The sequence below is a fragment of the Sus scrofa genome, chromosome 2 (assembly GCF_054392235.1).
Source record: "Sus scrofa isolate SSC_HxYL_T2T_F1_AM1 chromosome 2, Sscrofa_HxYL_maternal_Yorkshire_Landrace_v2.0, whole genome shotgun sequence".
Classification (NCBI taxonomy): domain Eukaryota; kingdom Metazoa; phylum Chordata; class Mammalia; order Artiodactyla; family Suidae; genus Sus; species Sus scrofa.
The window spans coordinates 47,551,240-47,565,260 of record NC_139384.1 but is presented as its reverse complement, the minus strand read 5'-3'; the positions used below and the strand labels follow the sequence as shown (position 1 = coordinate 47,565,260).

The 14,021-nt window shown below is 41.8% G+C and overlaps 2 protein-coding genes across 13 annotated transcripts in view; one reads left to right on the top strand and one right to left on the bottom strand.

The window, feature by feature from the left end:
* INSC (INSC spindle orientation adaptor protein) overlaps window positions 1–14,021 on the top strand; it is an 864,422-nt gene that overhangs the window by 296,918 nt on the left and 553,483 nt on the right. The window lies entirely within an intron of this gene.
* CYP2R1 (cytochrome P450 family 2 subfamily R member 1) overlaps window positions 1–14,021 on the bottom strand; it is a 131,014-nt gene that overhangs the window by 95,030 nt on the left and 21,963 nt on the right. For 3 of the 12 annotated variants that reach the window (XR_014837253.1, XR_014837257.1, XR_014837264.1), the window contains 2 exons: window positions 8,068–8,155; window positions 4,151–4,992 (listed from right to left, as the gene is read on the bottom strand). The gene's annotated coding sequence lies outside the window, so the exon portion shown is untranslated. Of the gene's footprint in view, window positions 1–2,696; window positions 2,955–4,150; window positions 4,993–8,067; window positions 8,156–9,794; window positions 9,890–14,021 lie in introns of those variants that run through there. The other 9 variants (XR_014837259.1, XR_014837267.1, XR_014837266.1 and 6 more) reach the window with 6 other exon arrangements.

Genomic DNA, 14,021 nt, shown 5'->3' with positions numbered 1-14,021 from the left:
CCGTTCCCCTGGCTGCTGTTTACTAGACACACTGGGATGATTTTGCACTAATACAAACACTGGTCATTATGTTGTACACCTGAAACTAATTAACATTCAATTAGATCTATTAAAAAAGGCCCCCTAAGAGGGGAGGGGGACACAGGCACTTATTCCTAATGGCTGCTGGACTCATTTCTAGACCCCACCTGCTGGCAGAGGAGATTCCTCAATGTACTCTTAACACCGTGTAGATTGATTCCAGAGATGAGTGGGACAGAGTTTGTCTGTGCCCCATGCCTAGAGTTGAGTTTGGTAGGAGAAAGTTAGTTAATACCTGCGATGCCTTAACCTTCTGAAGAGAACAATGAGACAATTTCAGAATCCAATGGAAGATAGAAAATAGAAAACTTCTGTCTCCATGTGGTTTAATCACCTTGTTGGAAGCACAAAACCCATCTATCTGGCCACCACTGATTCAAGAATTTACACCAAGCCCAAGTTCTAATCCTTAAACTAAGCTTAGTCTGTCTCTCATACTCCTCCTCAAGAATTTCAACTAGTAAACTAAGAAACCATGATTAAGAACTTTGAATCACACTATCAAATAGTAGAGATGTTGGACTTAACCAAGTCATTGCAATGGGCCAAATTTTTGTGTCCCTGCCCAAATTCATATATTGAAACCTAATCCCCAGCGCAACGGATGTGGGCCTTTGGGGATTAGGCCAAGAGGGCACTTATGCAAGGGAGAATTAACATTAGAAATTGACACATTAACCAATTAAAGAGAAGAAAGAACGAATTTTTTTTTTTTTGGCTTTTGTCTTTTTATGGCTGCACCCGAAGCATATGGAGGTTCCCAGGCTAGGAATCTAATTGGAGCTGTAGTCACCGGCCTACACCACAGCCACAACAACTGGGGATCCGAGCCTTGTCTGCGTCTGTGGCCTACACCATGCTCACGGTGATGCCGGATCCTTAACCCACTGAGCAAGGCCAGGGATCAAACCCGTAACCTCAAGTTTCCTAGTCAGATTCATTTCCACTGTGCCATGACGGGAACTCCAAGAATGAATTATTATTATTATTATTATTTTGTCTTTTTGCCTTTTTCTAGGGCCACTCCCTCGGCATATGGAGGTTCCCAGGCTAGGGGTCTAATTGGAGCTGTAGCCTCTGGCCACAGCCACAGCAACTTGAGATCCAAGCCACGTCTTTGACCTACACCACAGCTCATGGCAACACCGGATCCTTAACCCACTGAGCAAGGCTAGGGATCGAACCCACAACCTCATGTTCCTAGTCAGATTCATTAACCACTGAGCCACGACGGGAACTCCAAGAATGAATTATTTTTAATGGCCGCATCTGTGGCATATATGAAAGTTCCCAGGCTAGGGGTTGAATCGGAGCTCCAGCTGCCAGCCGACACCACAGCCACAGCAACACCAGAGCCAAGCTGCGTCTGCAACTTGCACCACGGCTCACAGCAACACCAGATCCTTTAACCCACTGAGCGAGGCTAGGGATCCAACCTGCTTCCTCATGCATGCTAGTTGGGTTCTTAACCCACTGAGCTACAATGGGAACTCCTGATCATTTCAATAGATGCAAAAAATGCTAAAAGCCACCCTTCATCGTTGAAGAAATAAAGAAAAGAGGAATGAAAGAAGGAAGGCTGTATGGATGGCAGGGAGAGAAAAAAAGAGAAATCTAGAATATAAGGGAACTTAAGTTTGGGGGTTACACATAGAAGAACGATAGTTAATGTTGTATGTAACAATGAAATGTTAAGTCATTCCCTTAGACAAGAAAGTTCACTATCAGCACTTTTCATTAACACGCGACTGGAAGTTCTAACCACAGTAGTAGTAAGAAATAAAAGCCATAATAATTGGAAAGGAAGAAACAAAACTGTCATTATTTAAAGATATTTATTTCCTAATAGAAAATCCCAAGGAATTGAGAAAAAGAATTAAATTTTTCAAAATAGAAAGTTTAGCACTGTTGTCATATATTATCAATATACTGATTTCTACTGCATTTTCAGAGACCAGGATCAAAGTCTATCACCAATTTTACTCGAGAAATGGTCCCCAAGTTCAGGGGCCCAGACTCACTTCAGCTCTCCAGAAGAGGCTTCACACATAGTCAAAATTTCCAGCTGGGGCTCTCTGTTTTTTTCTTTAAGGAAAGCTTTTAAAGAGGATAGTCACAGTTAATGTCATCAGGAAGACAGACAGCGTAAGTGGAGATCTGGTTGCTAACGCTTTGTCTCGGTCTATTTTCCCTTAATAACCGTTTCAACACTATCAGCCTGAATGAAGACAAAGAAGATCCAAAGAGATATAAAATATGCACCGTTAAGAAGACTTGGTATGATTCATTACATTTGAGTTCAAATAACTGCATTCGGAAAAGGATAAATGGAGAAGGGCTGGTTTAATAAGCCCTCTAGTGATAAAAGCCCTGGGAACTGTTGTCAATTATCTATGTTTCTCGGGTTAAAAAAGAAAAAAGAAAAAAAGAAAAAGGTGTCTCAAATTGCATTCCTCAAAATATATTGTCTGCATCCACCCATTCTGAAATAGCCAGAGAAAATAAATGGAACACTGGTAAATTAAAAGTCCAGAGAAGAATGATAAGAGCCAAATTAGATAAAGAAGCTATGATACTTGAGTCTGTAGAAGCAAAGATTCACAGGGGAACCCAAGTGAGAGCTTTCTTCTAATGTTTATTCTTCTAATGTTTAAAGTGGGTGGGCCACTGCAGTTCCTGTCTAGGAACCATAAGGTTGTGGGTTTGATTCCTGGCCACACTCAGCGGATTAAGGATCTGGTGTTGCTGTGGGCTGTGCTGTAGGTTGCAGACATGGCTTGGATCCTGCATTGCTGTGGCTGTGGCGTAGGCCAGAGGCTACAGCTCTGATTTGACCTCTAGTCCGGGAAATTCAATATGCTGCGGGTACAGCCCTAAAAAGACATAAATAAAGTGGGGGCCATATATTTAAATACCTACAAGACCAGACAGAAAGTTCAAATTAATGATGTGCATTTGGTGCAGTGCCTATCATGTAAAAAGCCACAAACTCAGCTCCAATTGTTTTTTTCTATTCAAAATGCCAGCCCATTATAGCAATACAATCTCACCTCAGCAAACAAGAAAAATTCCAAATAAACAACCTAAACTTACACCTAAAACAACCAGAGAAAGGAGAACAAACAAAACCCAAAGTCAGTAGAAAGGAAGAAATAAAGATCAGAGCAGAAATAAATGCTAACAAAATGCCAGCCCAGCATTGATGGAACATCACATTTTTTAAAGAAAAGCTGAAAATACAGATTTTTACAAGAAATCTGTATTTTTAATTTTTTTTTTTTTAAGGGCCGCACCTACAGCATATGGACATTCCCAGGCTAGGGGTCAAATCGGAGCTGTAGCCACCGGCCTACACCACAGCCGCAGCAACGCCAAATGGGAGCCACGTCTGTGACCCACACCATAGCTCACAGCAACGTTGATCCTGTGTCCTCAGGTACACTAGTCAGATTCGTTTCCACTGAGCCACAATGGGAACTCCAGAAATCTAGGTGTTTAAATCTTAAAAGTTTTATTTTTAAAATTAAACCTAGGAGTTCCCGTCGTGGTGCAGCTGAAACGAATCTGACCGGGAACCATGATGTTGCGGGTTTGGTCCCTGGCCTCGCTCAGTGGATTAAGGATCCAGTGTTGCTGTGAGCTGTGGTGTGGGTTGCAGACACTGCTCGGATCTGGAGTTGCTGTGGCTGTGACAGAGGCCGGCAGCTGTAGCTCCGATTTGACCCCTAGCCTGGGAACCTCCATGTGCCGTGGGTGCAGCCCTGAAAAACAAAACAAAAAATAAATACAGAGAAATGAAATTAAACCTAAATATTCTGGAACCATTTCCAGCGTGGGGGTGTGGTTTCTTTCCACACAGAAGCAAAGAGTGATTTTTCCAACAGCAGCTGGGGGTCCAACCGTTCAACTCTATTCCAACACCATTTACCCCGAGACGGCATCAGACACCACAAGTTAAGGGCTCAGTCTCACATCCAGCTCATTACCTGTACTTCTAACCAACTGGCTATAAAACAGAAGCTTCCGCAACCCCCTCCTTGGGTTCAATTAACTTGCAAGACCAGCTCTCAGAATTCAGAAAACCAATTTACTCACCAGATGACTGGTTTATTACAGGACGATGTTAAAAGGATTCGAACCAACAGCCAGATGAAAAGATATGCAAGGCGAGGTCCTGGACAAAGGAACTTCTGTCCTTTTGGAGTTTGGAACCACAGTGGCATGTGGAGGCGTTCTGCTTCACCCACCTGGAAGCTCTCCAAAACCCTTTCCTTTGGAATTTTGCGGAGGCTTCAGGAACCAGGAAGAGTTGATTAAAGCCACTGGCGTTGGCGATTAATTCAACGTCCAGACATTTTCTCCTCCTCCGCAATCAGGGGGTGGGACTGAGAGTTCCCACCCTCTAAGCAAATTTGTTCCCCTGATAAAGAGCCTGTCCTTAAGTGCTTTCTAAAATCACCTGATTAACATAAACCCAATTGTGGTGGAAAGAGGCTTATTGTGAATAACCAGACTCCCTTTTCACCTGCAGGGGTCTGCAGCATTTTTTCTGAAACTGAGGACAAGAAACCAAATATCATAACAAAGGATGCTCCCCTGGGTCTTACTGTTGAGGAAATTCCCAAGGGTTTGGGAACTGTGAGCCAGAAACTGTGGACAGAGAGACCCAAGGTATTTACTGTGAGGTTTTGTGAGGCAGTCGGGGATTTAGAAAGGGCTCAGGATCTCTCATGAGATCACAATCAGATGCAAGCTAGGTGTGCAGTCAACTTGAGGTTTGGGGAGAAGCTACTCCCACAGTGGCTCATTCACATGGTTGGCATGATGATCCGAGCAATTGGCGGGAGGCTTCAGTTTCTCTCCTTGTAGGACTGCTTGAGTGTCCTCAGGAGAGGAATGGCGACTCCCAATCTAGAGGAAAGAACAAAGTAGCTGGAAAACTTATGGGACATAGCCACCTCTAAGACCTATTGGATGAGGCCTGAGAGAGGTGACTGGACAAAGCCAATGGGAAAAAGGAAGAAAGTCTGGACCCCCTGTTGGTACCCCCAACCCTAAGAAATAAAAACCTCCATAAAACAATAGGAAGGGGGGACTCATCCTTCCCCTCCCAGTGTCTGTGCTGGGAGCTATTTGCTGTCCTGTAATAAAGACTTGGGCTTGCTTGCTGCCTGTGTGTTGAAGTTCATTCTTCAGCTCCGAGAACAGAAACCTGGATTCTGGTAAAATCTTTCTGGTAACAATCATGACATGATAACTGGCTTCCCCCGGAAGAGCAAAGAGTCCAGGGTGTAAAGCTGCAATGTGTTTAGACAAGCCTTAGAATTCACGCACCACCACTTTCATCACCTTCTGTTCATCACACAGACCGGCCACGATTAAAGGTGTGTACCAGGTGAGCATCGCTGAGGGTATTTTTTGAGGCTAGCGACCGCATTCCATCTGTTGGTTTTCCTCGTCTTTAACGATTAATGATTAATGATTTATCCTGGCGCTCTCTCCACCTCATACATACATAGAAAAAAGCCTGATTCTTTATAAAGCTGTAAAATGCTCTGTTAAAGGATATACTTTTCTTCCATAGATAAAAATGTGTTGTTACATTGACGTTTTTTGTCTCATGTTGCTATTAGAAATAACACACTAGTAAATAACCTGGCGCTTATGTCCCTTCATAAGTGTTCAAGTTGTTAACTGGAGATTGGCACTTGCCATCTGCCTCTACATGGACTGAATCACGAGCCTCTGCAGCTGCTGATCCTCAACACCCCCTGAGAGGAGCTGAAAGTGAAGATCAGGTGTGAGGCATTCAGTGCTCTGGGAAAACTGGCAGAGCAGGTCCTCAGGTAGATGTTTTCAGGAGATTTAATGAGCCCAATTCTTGTTATCTCCTCATATCCAGAAAAGCACTCAGATCCTGCCTGGTGACATCTGCTCCTTGTGACTAACAGTAAACTTCATGAGACTAGCAGCAACCGTCTGCAAAATGTGTGCTTCACAGCATGTGCCTCCCCCTTCCCTGAAATCACATATGTAATAATATTCTCCCCTTCCTCTTGGGAGAGCTCTCAGAAATGCTGCCTCCTAGAATATACCCCAAATAAAACTAAACTCTCAACTTTTAGGCTGTGCTTTTTTTTTTTCTTTCCTCCTGTCTTTTTATTTTTAGGGCAGCACCCGAGGCACATGGAGGTTCCTGGGGCTAAGGGTCAAATCGGCGCTGTAGCCGCTGGCCTACACCACAGCCACAGCAACTCAGGATCCTAGCCACGTCTGTGACCGACACCACAGCTGACGGCAACACCGGATCCTTAACTCACTGAGTTAGGCCAGGGATCGAACCCGAAACCTCATGGATACTAGTCAGATTCATTTCCACTGAGCCACGACGGGAACTCCAGGTTGTGCATGTTTTTAAGGCAACAAAGTGAAAACGCAAGAGTTTCCTAAGAACTGGAATTGTTCAGTCAAAAGATGACGGCATCTCTTATTTGAGAGTTAATGCCAAATTCCCTTCCATAGAAAATGTCTTTGTACTTTTGCCATGTCTGAAAGTGCATGTTTCAGCACACCTCCTCAGTAGTGATTACTGTCAAGTTCTAGTTGTTTGCCAATATCATAGATGAGATATGTTATCTTAGTAAAGTTTACATTTACATTTTTTTTTTCTTCCTGAGTCCACAGCATGTGTACGTTTCCGGGTCAGGGATCGAACCTATGCCAGAGCAGCAAACCAAGCTGCTTCTGCGACAGTGCTGGATCCTTAACCCACCACACCACAGAACTTCTGCATTTCCTTTTTTGAGTAAGGTTTAGTTATCTTTTTGGATGTTTCCAATGTGGTGTATGTGATGAGAAGTGTCTTAACTGGTTTTCTGACCAATGATTGTGTTTTTTTTAGGGCTGCACCCATGGTATGTGGAGGTTCCCAGGCTAGGGGTTGAATTGGAGCTGTAGCCGCTGGCCTACACCACAGCCACGCCAGATCTGACCTGCATCGGTGACCTATACCACAGCTCCCAGAAATGCCAGATTCTTAACCCACTGAGGGAGGCCAGATATAGAAAGTGCATCCTTACAGAAACTAGTCAGATGCTAGTCAGGGAACTTCTGACCAATGTTTTCTAATGCATTATTAAAATTTTTTTTCTGTGTTCTTAGATTAAGGAAATTAGCCTTAATAAGATTTGCATATTTTTTCCCAGCTTGTTTCCACTTATAGGGTTGTTTGCCTTGCAGAAGATTTATGTCGTTGTTTTCATGTTATGTTTTATTCCTACAGTATATCCTGCACTACAATAGTTATTGTGTAGCTATATAAAGAATAAGAAAGTCTTCTGTGAGATACCTAGACATCTCCAGGATAAATCACATTAAACAAAAGAGTTTACAGAATGTAAACAAAGAATGTTGCAGCCGTCAAGCCCTCAGCAGTCCCCATCCCCCCAGTGCACCCTGCTGGGATTCAGATGGAGAAAAAAAAGGATACTAGCCTATGATAGTTAAGGTGCATTCAAAGTCCAGACTCTTGCATCTTCCCCTACAGGGAAAAGCGCTAAAATCATTAATTTGAGATGTCTTTTTTCTTAAGCAGTAATGTTTTGATATTTTACTACCTGATTTCTTTTTATTGTCGTTGTTTTGCAAAAACGCCTATATATTCTTGCTCCTCCCTTATCTGGGAGAGCCTGACTTATGTCCTCAGTAATGCCCCCAAATAAAGCATCATTGAGAATTATTTCTCAGCTTTTAGATTGTGCATTTCTTTCCCAGACAACAAGGCATATGCTATATGGATTCAAATTTTAGCTGGTTTCCAAATGACTGAAGAATAGCCCCAATACTACTTACTAAAAAGCCCATCTTTGTTCCACTGGCTTGATGGTCTTCTACGTATTTGCATTTTTTTCTAACACTTTCAATTCCATTTGTCTATTCACACCAATATGACACTAATTATTCAAACTCTATCATATGTTTCAATACCTGATGGGGCTAAAACTCCACGCTGCTCTTCTTTTTGTGGCTATTCTTTTACCTTTTCCTGTGACTTTTAGAAACAGCTTCTCTGGTTCTATGGAAAAAAAAAAAAAAGAAAAAGAAAAAGAAAACAAACCAACCCTGATCTCATTAAATTCATACCTTAGCCTAGGGATAAGTGACAGCTTGGTGTTGTCTCCTTATCCAAGAGCTTATCTATCCATTTGTCAAAATCTTCTTTTAGCTGTGTAGGGGAGCAGAATTTGCCACCCTAAGACATATTTTTTTAGTATATTGTTTTAGGCTGGTTATTTTCTGCAAAAAGGCGGACTAGGGAAAAACTCTGAAATCCCATGACATTTACATGTGTAAGAAAAAACTAATTGGAAGGACATCTCCCTCTCTGTACCCAGACGAGGAGAATGGACAAGTCTCTAGAAACTCTTTATCCAGGGAGAAGCTGATGCTTAAATCTGCATCACAATCATCCTTTGTTTACCGTGCTTTTCTTGGTAAACTCCCATAACTCTCCCCACATCCATCAGCCTCTTAAAAGAGGCTAAAGCTGAGAATGAGGAGGTGAGAGGGCTGCAGCCTTTTGGGTGAGTTACTCAGTTTTCCTGAGTCTCCTGGATACATGTTACTAAATTTGTTTGATCTTCTGCTAATCTCTCATGTCAATTTAATTCTTTTTTTTTTTTTTTTTTTTTTGTCTTTTTGCCACTTCTTGGGCTACTCCCGAGGCATATGGAGGTTCCCAAGCTAGGGGTCCAATCGGAACCATAGCTACCGGCCTACACCAGAGCCACAGCAACTCAGGATCTGAGCCGTGTCTGCAACCTACTCCACAGCTCATGGCCACGCCGGATCCTTAACCCACTGAGCAAGGCCAGGGATCAAACCCGCAACCTCATGGTTCCTAGTTGGACTCGTTAACCACTGCACCACAAAGGGAACTCTTCGATTTAATTCTTAGATCAGCCAGAGGAAATGGCCCAGGAATCCACATGCCATGGGTGCAGCCCTAAAAAGACAATAAAATAAAATAAATGTAGTGTTGGATCTTTTCTTAAAAATTTATTTAGGGGGAATTCCCTTTGTGGCTCACTGGGTTAAGAACCTGACTAGTATCCAGGTGTGATCTCAGAGAGAGAGCTGTGAGTGACGGCTTGGAGCAAGATTTTAATTTTCTGTTCAAGAACTGAACCTGGGCAACTTGGTTGAAAACCAGGAATCCCAGTCACTAGATTAGCCAGAGGCTAAAAGTAGAATTGCCCCGATTCTTGCCCCCTGTTGAAAGCAAGAATGTTTCAAGGAGGCAAAGATTCTGAAAACAGGTATATGTGGGAGAGTAGTTAAATAAACTCCTCCTCTCTATAAACTACCATATAGAGTTTGTATAGTAGCTTATTTATAGTCTACTACTATATAGAGGAGGAATTTATTTAAGTCAGAAGCAAAGAGGTAATACACACCCTAAAGAGGAGTGTGGGTGCTGGTGTCCCCTGAAGGTGGAGTACCCCAGGGAGGTGACCTAAAGCACTTATATGGCACAGTCCTTCCGGTCTTTTTTTCCTTTGGCCAATAGTTTTAGTTTTCACACCCGACGGGGCACAGGACCTTCCCTAATATGCACACGCAACTTTTGACAAAGATGGATTCTAGAGCAATGTCCAGGATCCGGACGAATTATAGCCTGGCGATCCCGCCCTTTTTGCCCCTGGTAGTCTTACTGCGCATGTGTAACTGGGGAGGTCTCCTTGACCCCAGGAGTGATGGACGTGGTCCTCTTGTTTCTGCTCCAGCAGAGCTCAGCTCTTGCCATTAACTTTCCTCGAGGTGTCAGAGAAAAACAAAGCCCAATTTACTTGCCTAACAAGTCCCAGCTGTTCTCAGCCCAGCTACCTCTTACCTCAGAAGGGTACGGGTTCAATCCCTGGCCTTGCTCAGTGGGTTAAGGATCCAGCAGTGCCATGAGCAGTGGTGGAGGTCGCAGACATGGCTCAGACCTGGCTTGGCTGTGGCTGTGGCATAGATGGGCAGCTGCAGCTCTGATTTGACCCCTAGCCTGGGAACTTCCACATGCTGTGGGTTCCCCCTAAAAAGACTAATTACATACATACATAAAGTTAACAGGCATAAGTTTGCTGTTTAGAGTCTACAAAAGCATTCAAAATTTACTTTTTCTTTCTATGCTATAGCATAGCTCTCAGATAGTTTTCTGAGAGCCACATCTTCAGCAACTTTTTATTTTATGAAAACTGGTCTGTTGAAACTCTTCGAGGACAGATTTGGTAAATTATATTTTCATAGAGATTATCCATTTCATTCAAGTCTTCAAACTTCTTTGCACTTAGTTGTATAAATCAATTTCTTACAATTATTAAAATTCTATTTCTGGATTATTCTCCTTTGTCATTTTATATTTTGAGTATTGATGCTGTCTCCCTTTTTTCTTTGATTAATCAGGTTAGAAACTAGTTTGTAATTTCAGAATCAGCAAACATTTTTTGTACAGGGGCTGATAGTAATAGTTTAGGCTTTACAAGCCAAGAACATTATGTAGGTACTTAGATAAAAGAGTAAAAATTTTCTGCAAAATTTTTATTGATGATATTCATAGTATAATTATAGTAATTACAATCTTAAAGTTATACTTTTTTGTCTTTTTTTTTTTTTTTTTTTGCCATTTCTTGGGCCGCTCCCACGGCATATGGAGGTTCCCAGGCTAGGGGTCGAATCTGAGCTGTAGCTGCCAGCCTACGCCAGAGCCACAGCAACGCGGGATCCGAGCCGCGTCTGCAACCTACACCACAGCTCACGGCAACGCCGGATCCTTAACCCACTGAGCAAGGCCAGGGATCGAACCCGCAACCTCATGGTTCCTAGTCGGATTCGTTAACCACTGCGCCACGACGGGAACTCCTTAAAGTTATACTTTTTAAAAAAAGTAATATTGACCCACTAATGAGAAAAAAAGAATTACTTTGAGGGATACATTTTGCTTAATTGGGGTTCAAAGTTTGTGTTTCATTATCATTAGAAACATTACAAATGTTCATCTGCTAATGCTGACCTGTAATGAGATTTATATGTTTCATATAACATATAATTTTTTTTTTTTTTTTTTTTTTTGCCATGCCTGCAGCATGTGGAAGTTCCCAGGCCAGGAATCAAACGTGTGCCTCAGCAGTGGCCCAAGGAGCTATAGTGACAATGCTGGATCCTTAACCTGCTGCGCTACAAGAGACCTCTCACATGTTTCATATTTTTAAGTGCCTCTTTACACAGACAGGTACTGCTAAATACTGATATCAATCCACGAGCATCTGATTTTAATTGAGTACATTAATCACTGGAAAAGCATTTATAGAATTTGGTAAATTCTCTGATGTTTGCCTTTTAGCATGTCATTATTTTGCAGACTAATTGCTTACAGTTGAAGTTTAGGTGGAAGCTCCTCAATTGAAACAGTTAAACAAATTGTGAAATAAGGATATTTTCTTTGCACTTGCATCCAGGTCTAAAAAAGAGCTTCTGGAACTATATTTTAAGTTCAAAAGATGTATCTGCTGAAAAGCTGCACAGGAATGGAAGCCTAACTTCTTATTTTAACTATTGGTAGCCCAAAAATACACAGTGTTCACGCTGTTGTCGAAATGACTTCACCTCAGTAAGTTTCCCACAGAAGCACTTTGGAGTAAGCTCATTAGGAACCATCAAGTCTGCTGAAAAAGCTGATGTCCAAAGCCATTCAGTATTTGGTAACAATGGCTGAGGGTGGTTCTCCTCCCTCAGAAAAATTTGTCTTGGCCCTGAGCTCAAAAATTTGCAGTAAAATGTTATTGCTGCTAAATCATTGAACTGTTAGGTGGTAGAGCAAGTCAGGATATTCAGATTTTATTTCTGACAAAAATTCACAAAACGGATGGTACTTAAGTCCATGAGAATAAATGAAGTGTATCGTTGACACTACTGGTTTTATAACACATATTCGGGTATTTTCTGCAAAGTACCTGTTGATAATGTTATTTGAAAAAGTGTACCTTTTGATGCTCCAAATCTATTTTTTTTTTTTCTATCTGTTGTAACACATCTTTTTTCTTTTTTTGCTTTTTAGGGCCGCACCCCTGGCATACGGAGGTTCCCAGGCTAGGGGTCCAGTTGGTGCTACAGCTGCCCACCTATGCCACAGCACAGCACCACAAGATCTGAGCTGCATCTGCAACCTACACCACAGCTCATGGCAGCACCAGATCCTTGACTGACTGATCCAGGCCAGGGATGGAACCCGCAACCTCATGGTTAATAGTTGTATTCGTTTCTGCTGTGCCACAATGGGAACTCCTCAGTTGTAACACATCTTAGCAGATTCATTCCTAGGCTGTAGTGAATTAGTACTTTTTCATCTTTGTAGATGTTTTATGCAGACTATTCACAGAGGCTAAATTTTCAAACTTGGTATTGACTCTTTGAATAAACAACTGAACAGTATTTGTAATATCTGTTAACTCATCCTTGAGCAAAGGAAAATCAATCGTCTGTCTTGTTCTTTAATTGACTGAACATTGTGACCAATGTCCTCAATGCTGAGCAGCTGTGCTCACTGCAAGACTATTAGTCTTAAGTTTATTTTCTCTGGACATAATTCCTTGGCTGCTGCAATTATACACAATTTAATAAATTCCCAATTAGTCAATGGCTTTCCTTGCATGGATAACTAATGAGCCATTCAGAAATTTACTTCAGTTGCAGCTTCATTTCCATTTTTTTGTGAAGAAATTGTGCTACCATGTAGTCCATTTTTATTTTTTATATTTTTTGCATTATTAGGGCCACACCCGAGGCATATGGAGGTTCCCAGGCTAGGGGTGGAATCAGAGCTGCAACTGCCAGCCCACACCACAGCCACAGCAATGCCAGATCCTAACCAAGTCTGTGAACTACACCACAGCTCATGGCAATGCCATGTCCTTAACCTACTAAGTAGGGCCAGGAATCAAACCTGCATCCTCATGGATCTTGGTCAGGTTCATTAAGTGCTGAGCCATGAAGGGAACTCCTGGTCCATTTTTAAAATTTCTAATTTTTCTGATGGTCTTTTCTTCTGTTAGGAATACCATGATGAGTTTGGTAATGCCTAAGTCTATTGTAGAGCTCCAGAGTCATTGCACAACACACATAAAGCTTTGCCACCTAATTTGGTAACAAAATAATCCACACTCCATGGAGCCTTGAAAGCCTGACATTTAGGAGTTCCCTGGGGACTGGCATTGTCACTGCTGTGGCTCAGATTTGATCCCTGGCCCAGGGAATTTCTGTATGCTGCAGGTGCAGCCAGAAAAAAAAAAAAGCCCAATGTTCAAAGTTCACTTTTCTCCTTTTGTTTTAGCTTGGCATAATGAGTACATGCTGGCAGTAAAAAAAAGAAAAAGAAAAGAAAAAAATTAAATATTAAATAAATTATTGCTATCTGGAGATATTACTAGAAATGCTGTCGAATTATAAGTGCATCACTCATGTGTGGCATAGGAAGCAGCATGTGGGGTGATGAGAATGCCACATAGTTTCCATCACAACCACTCATCTAGACCATTGTAGCACAAAAAATGCCTGTAAGTTTTTATATCATTATATTTTATACATATTTATTTCTTTTCTGTACTCTGAGATAATTTTATGAACTCTAACTTTGAAAAGCTGAAGATTTTCATGTGGCACAAAATAGTCTTTTTTTTTTCAACAATTTAAAAATGTAAAAACAATTCTTAGCTTGTAGGCTATAAAAACAGATGGCAGTCAAAACTTCCTCTGTGGGATATAAAACTGCAGACCCTTGATCTAATGTATTGAATTTTTTTTTTTTTTTTTTTACTGGCTGAACCCGAAGCATATGGAAGTTCTCTGGCCAGGGACAGAATTTGAGCCACAGGCGTGACCTTTTAACTCACTGTGCTGGG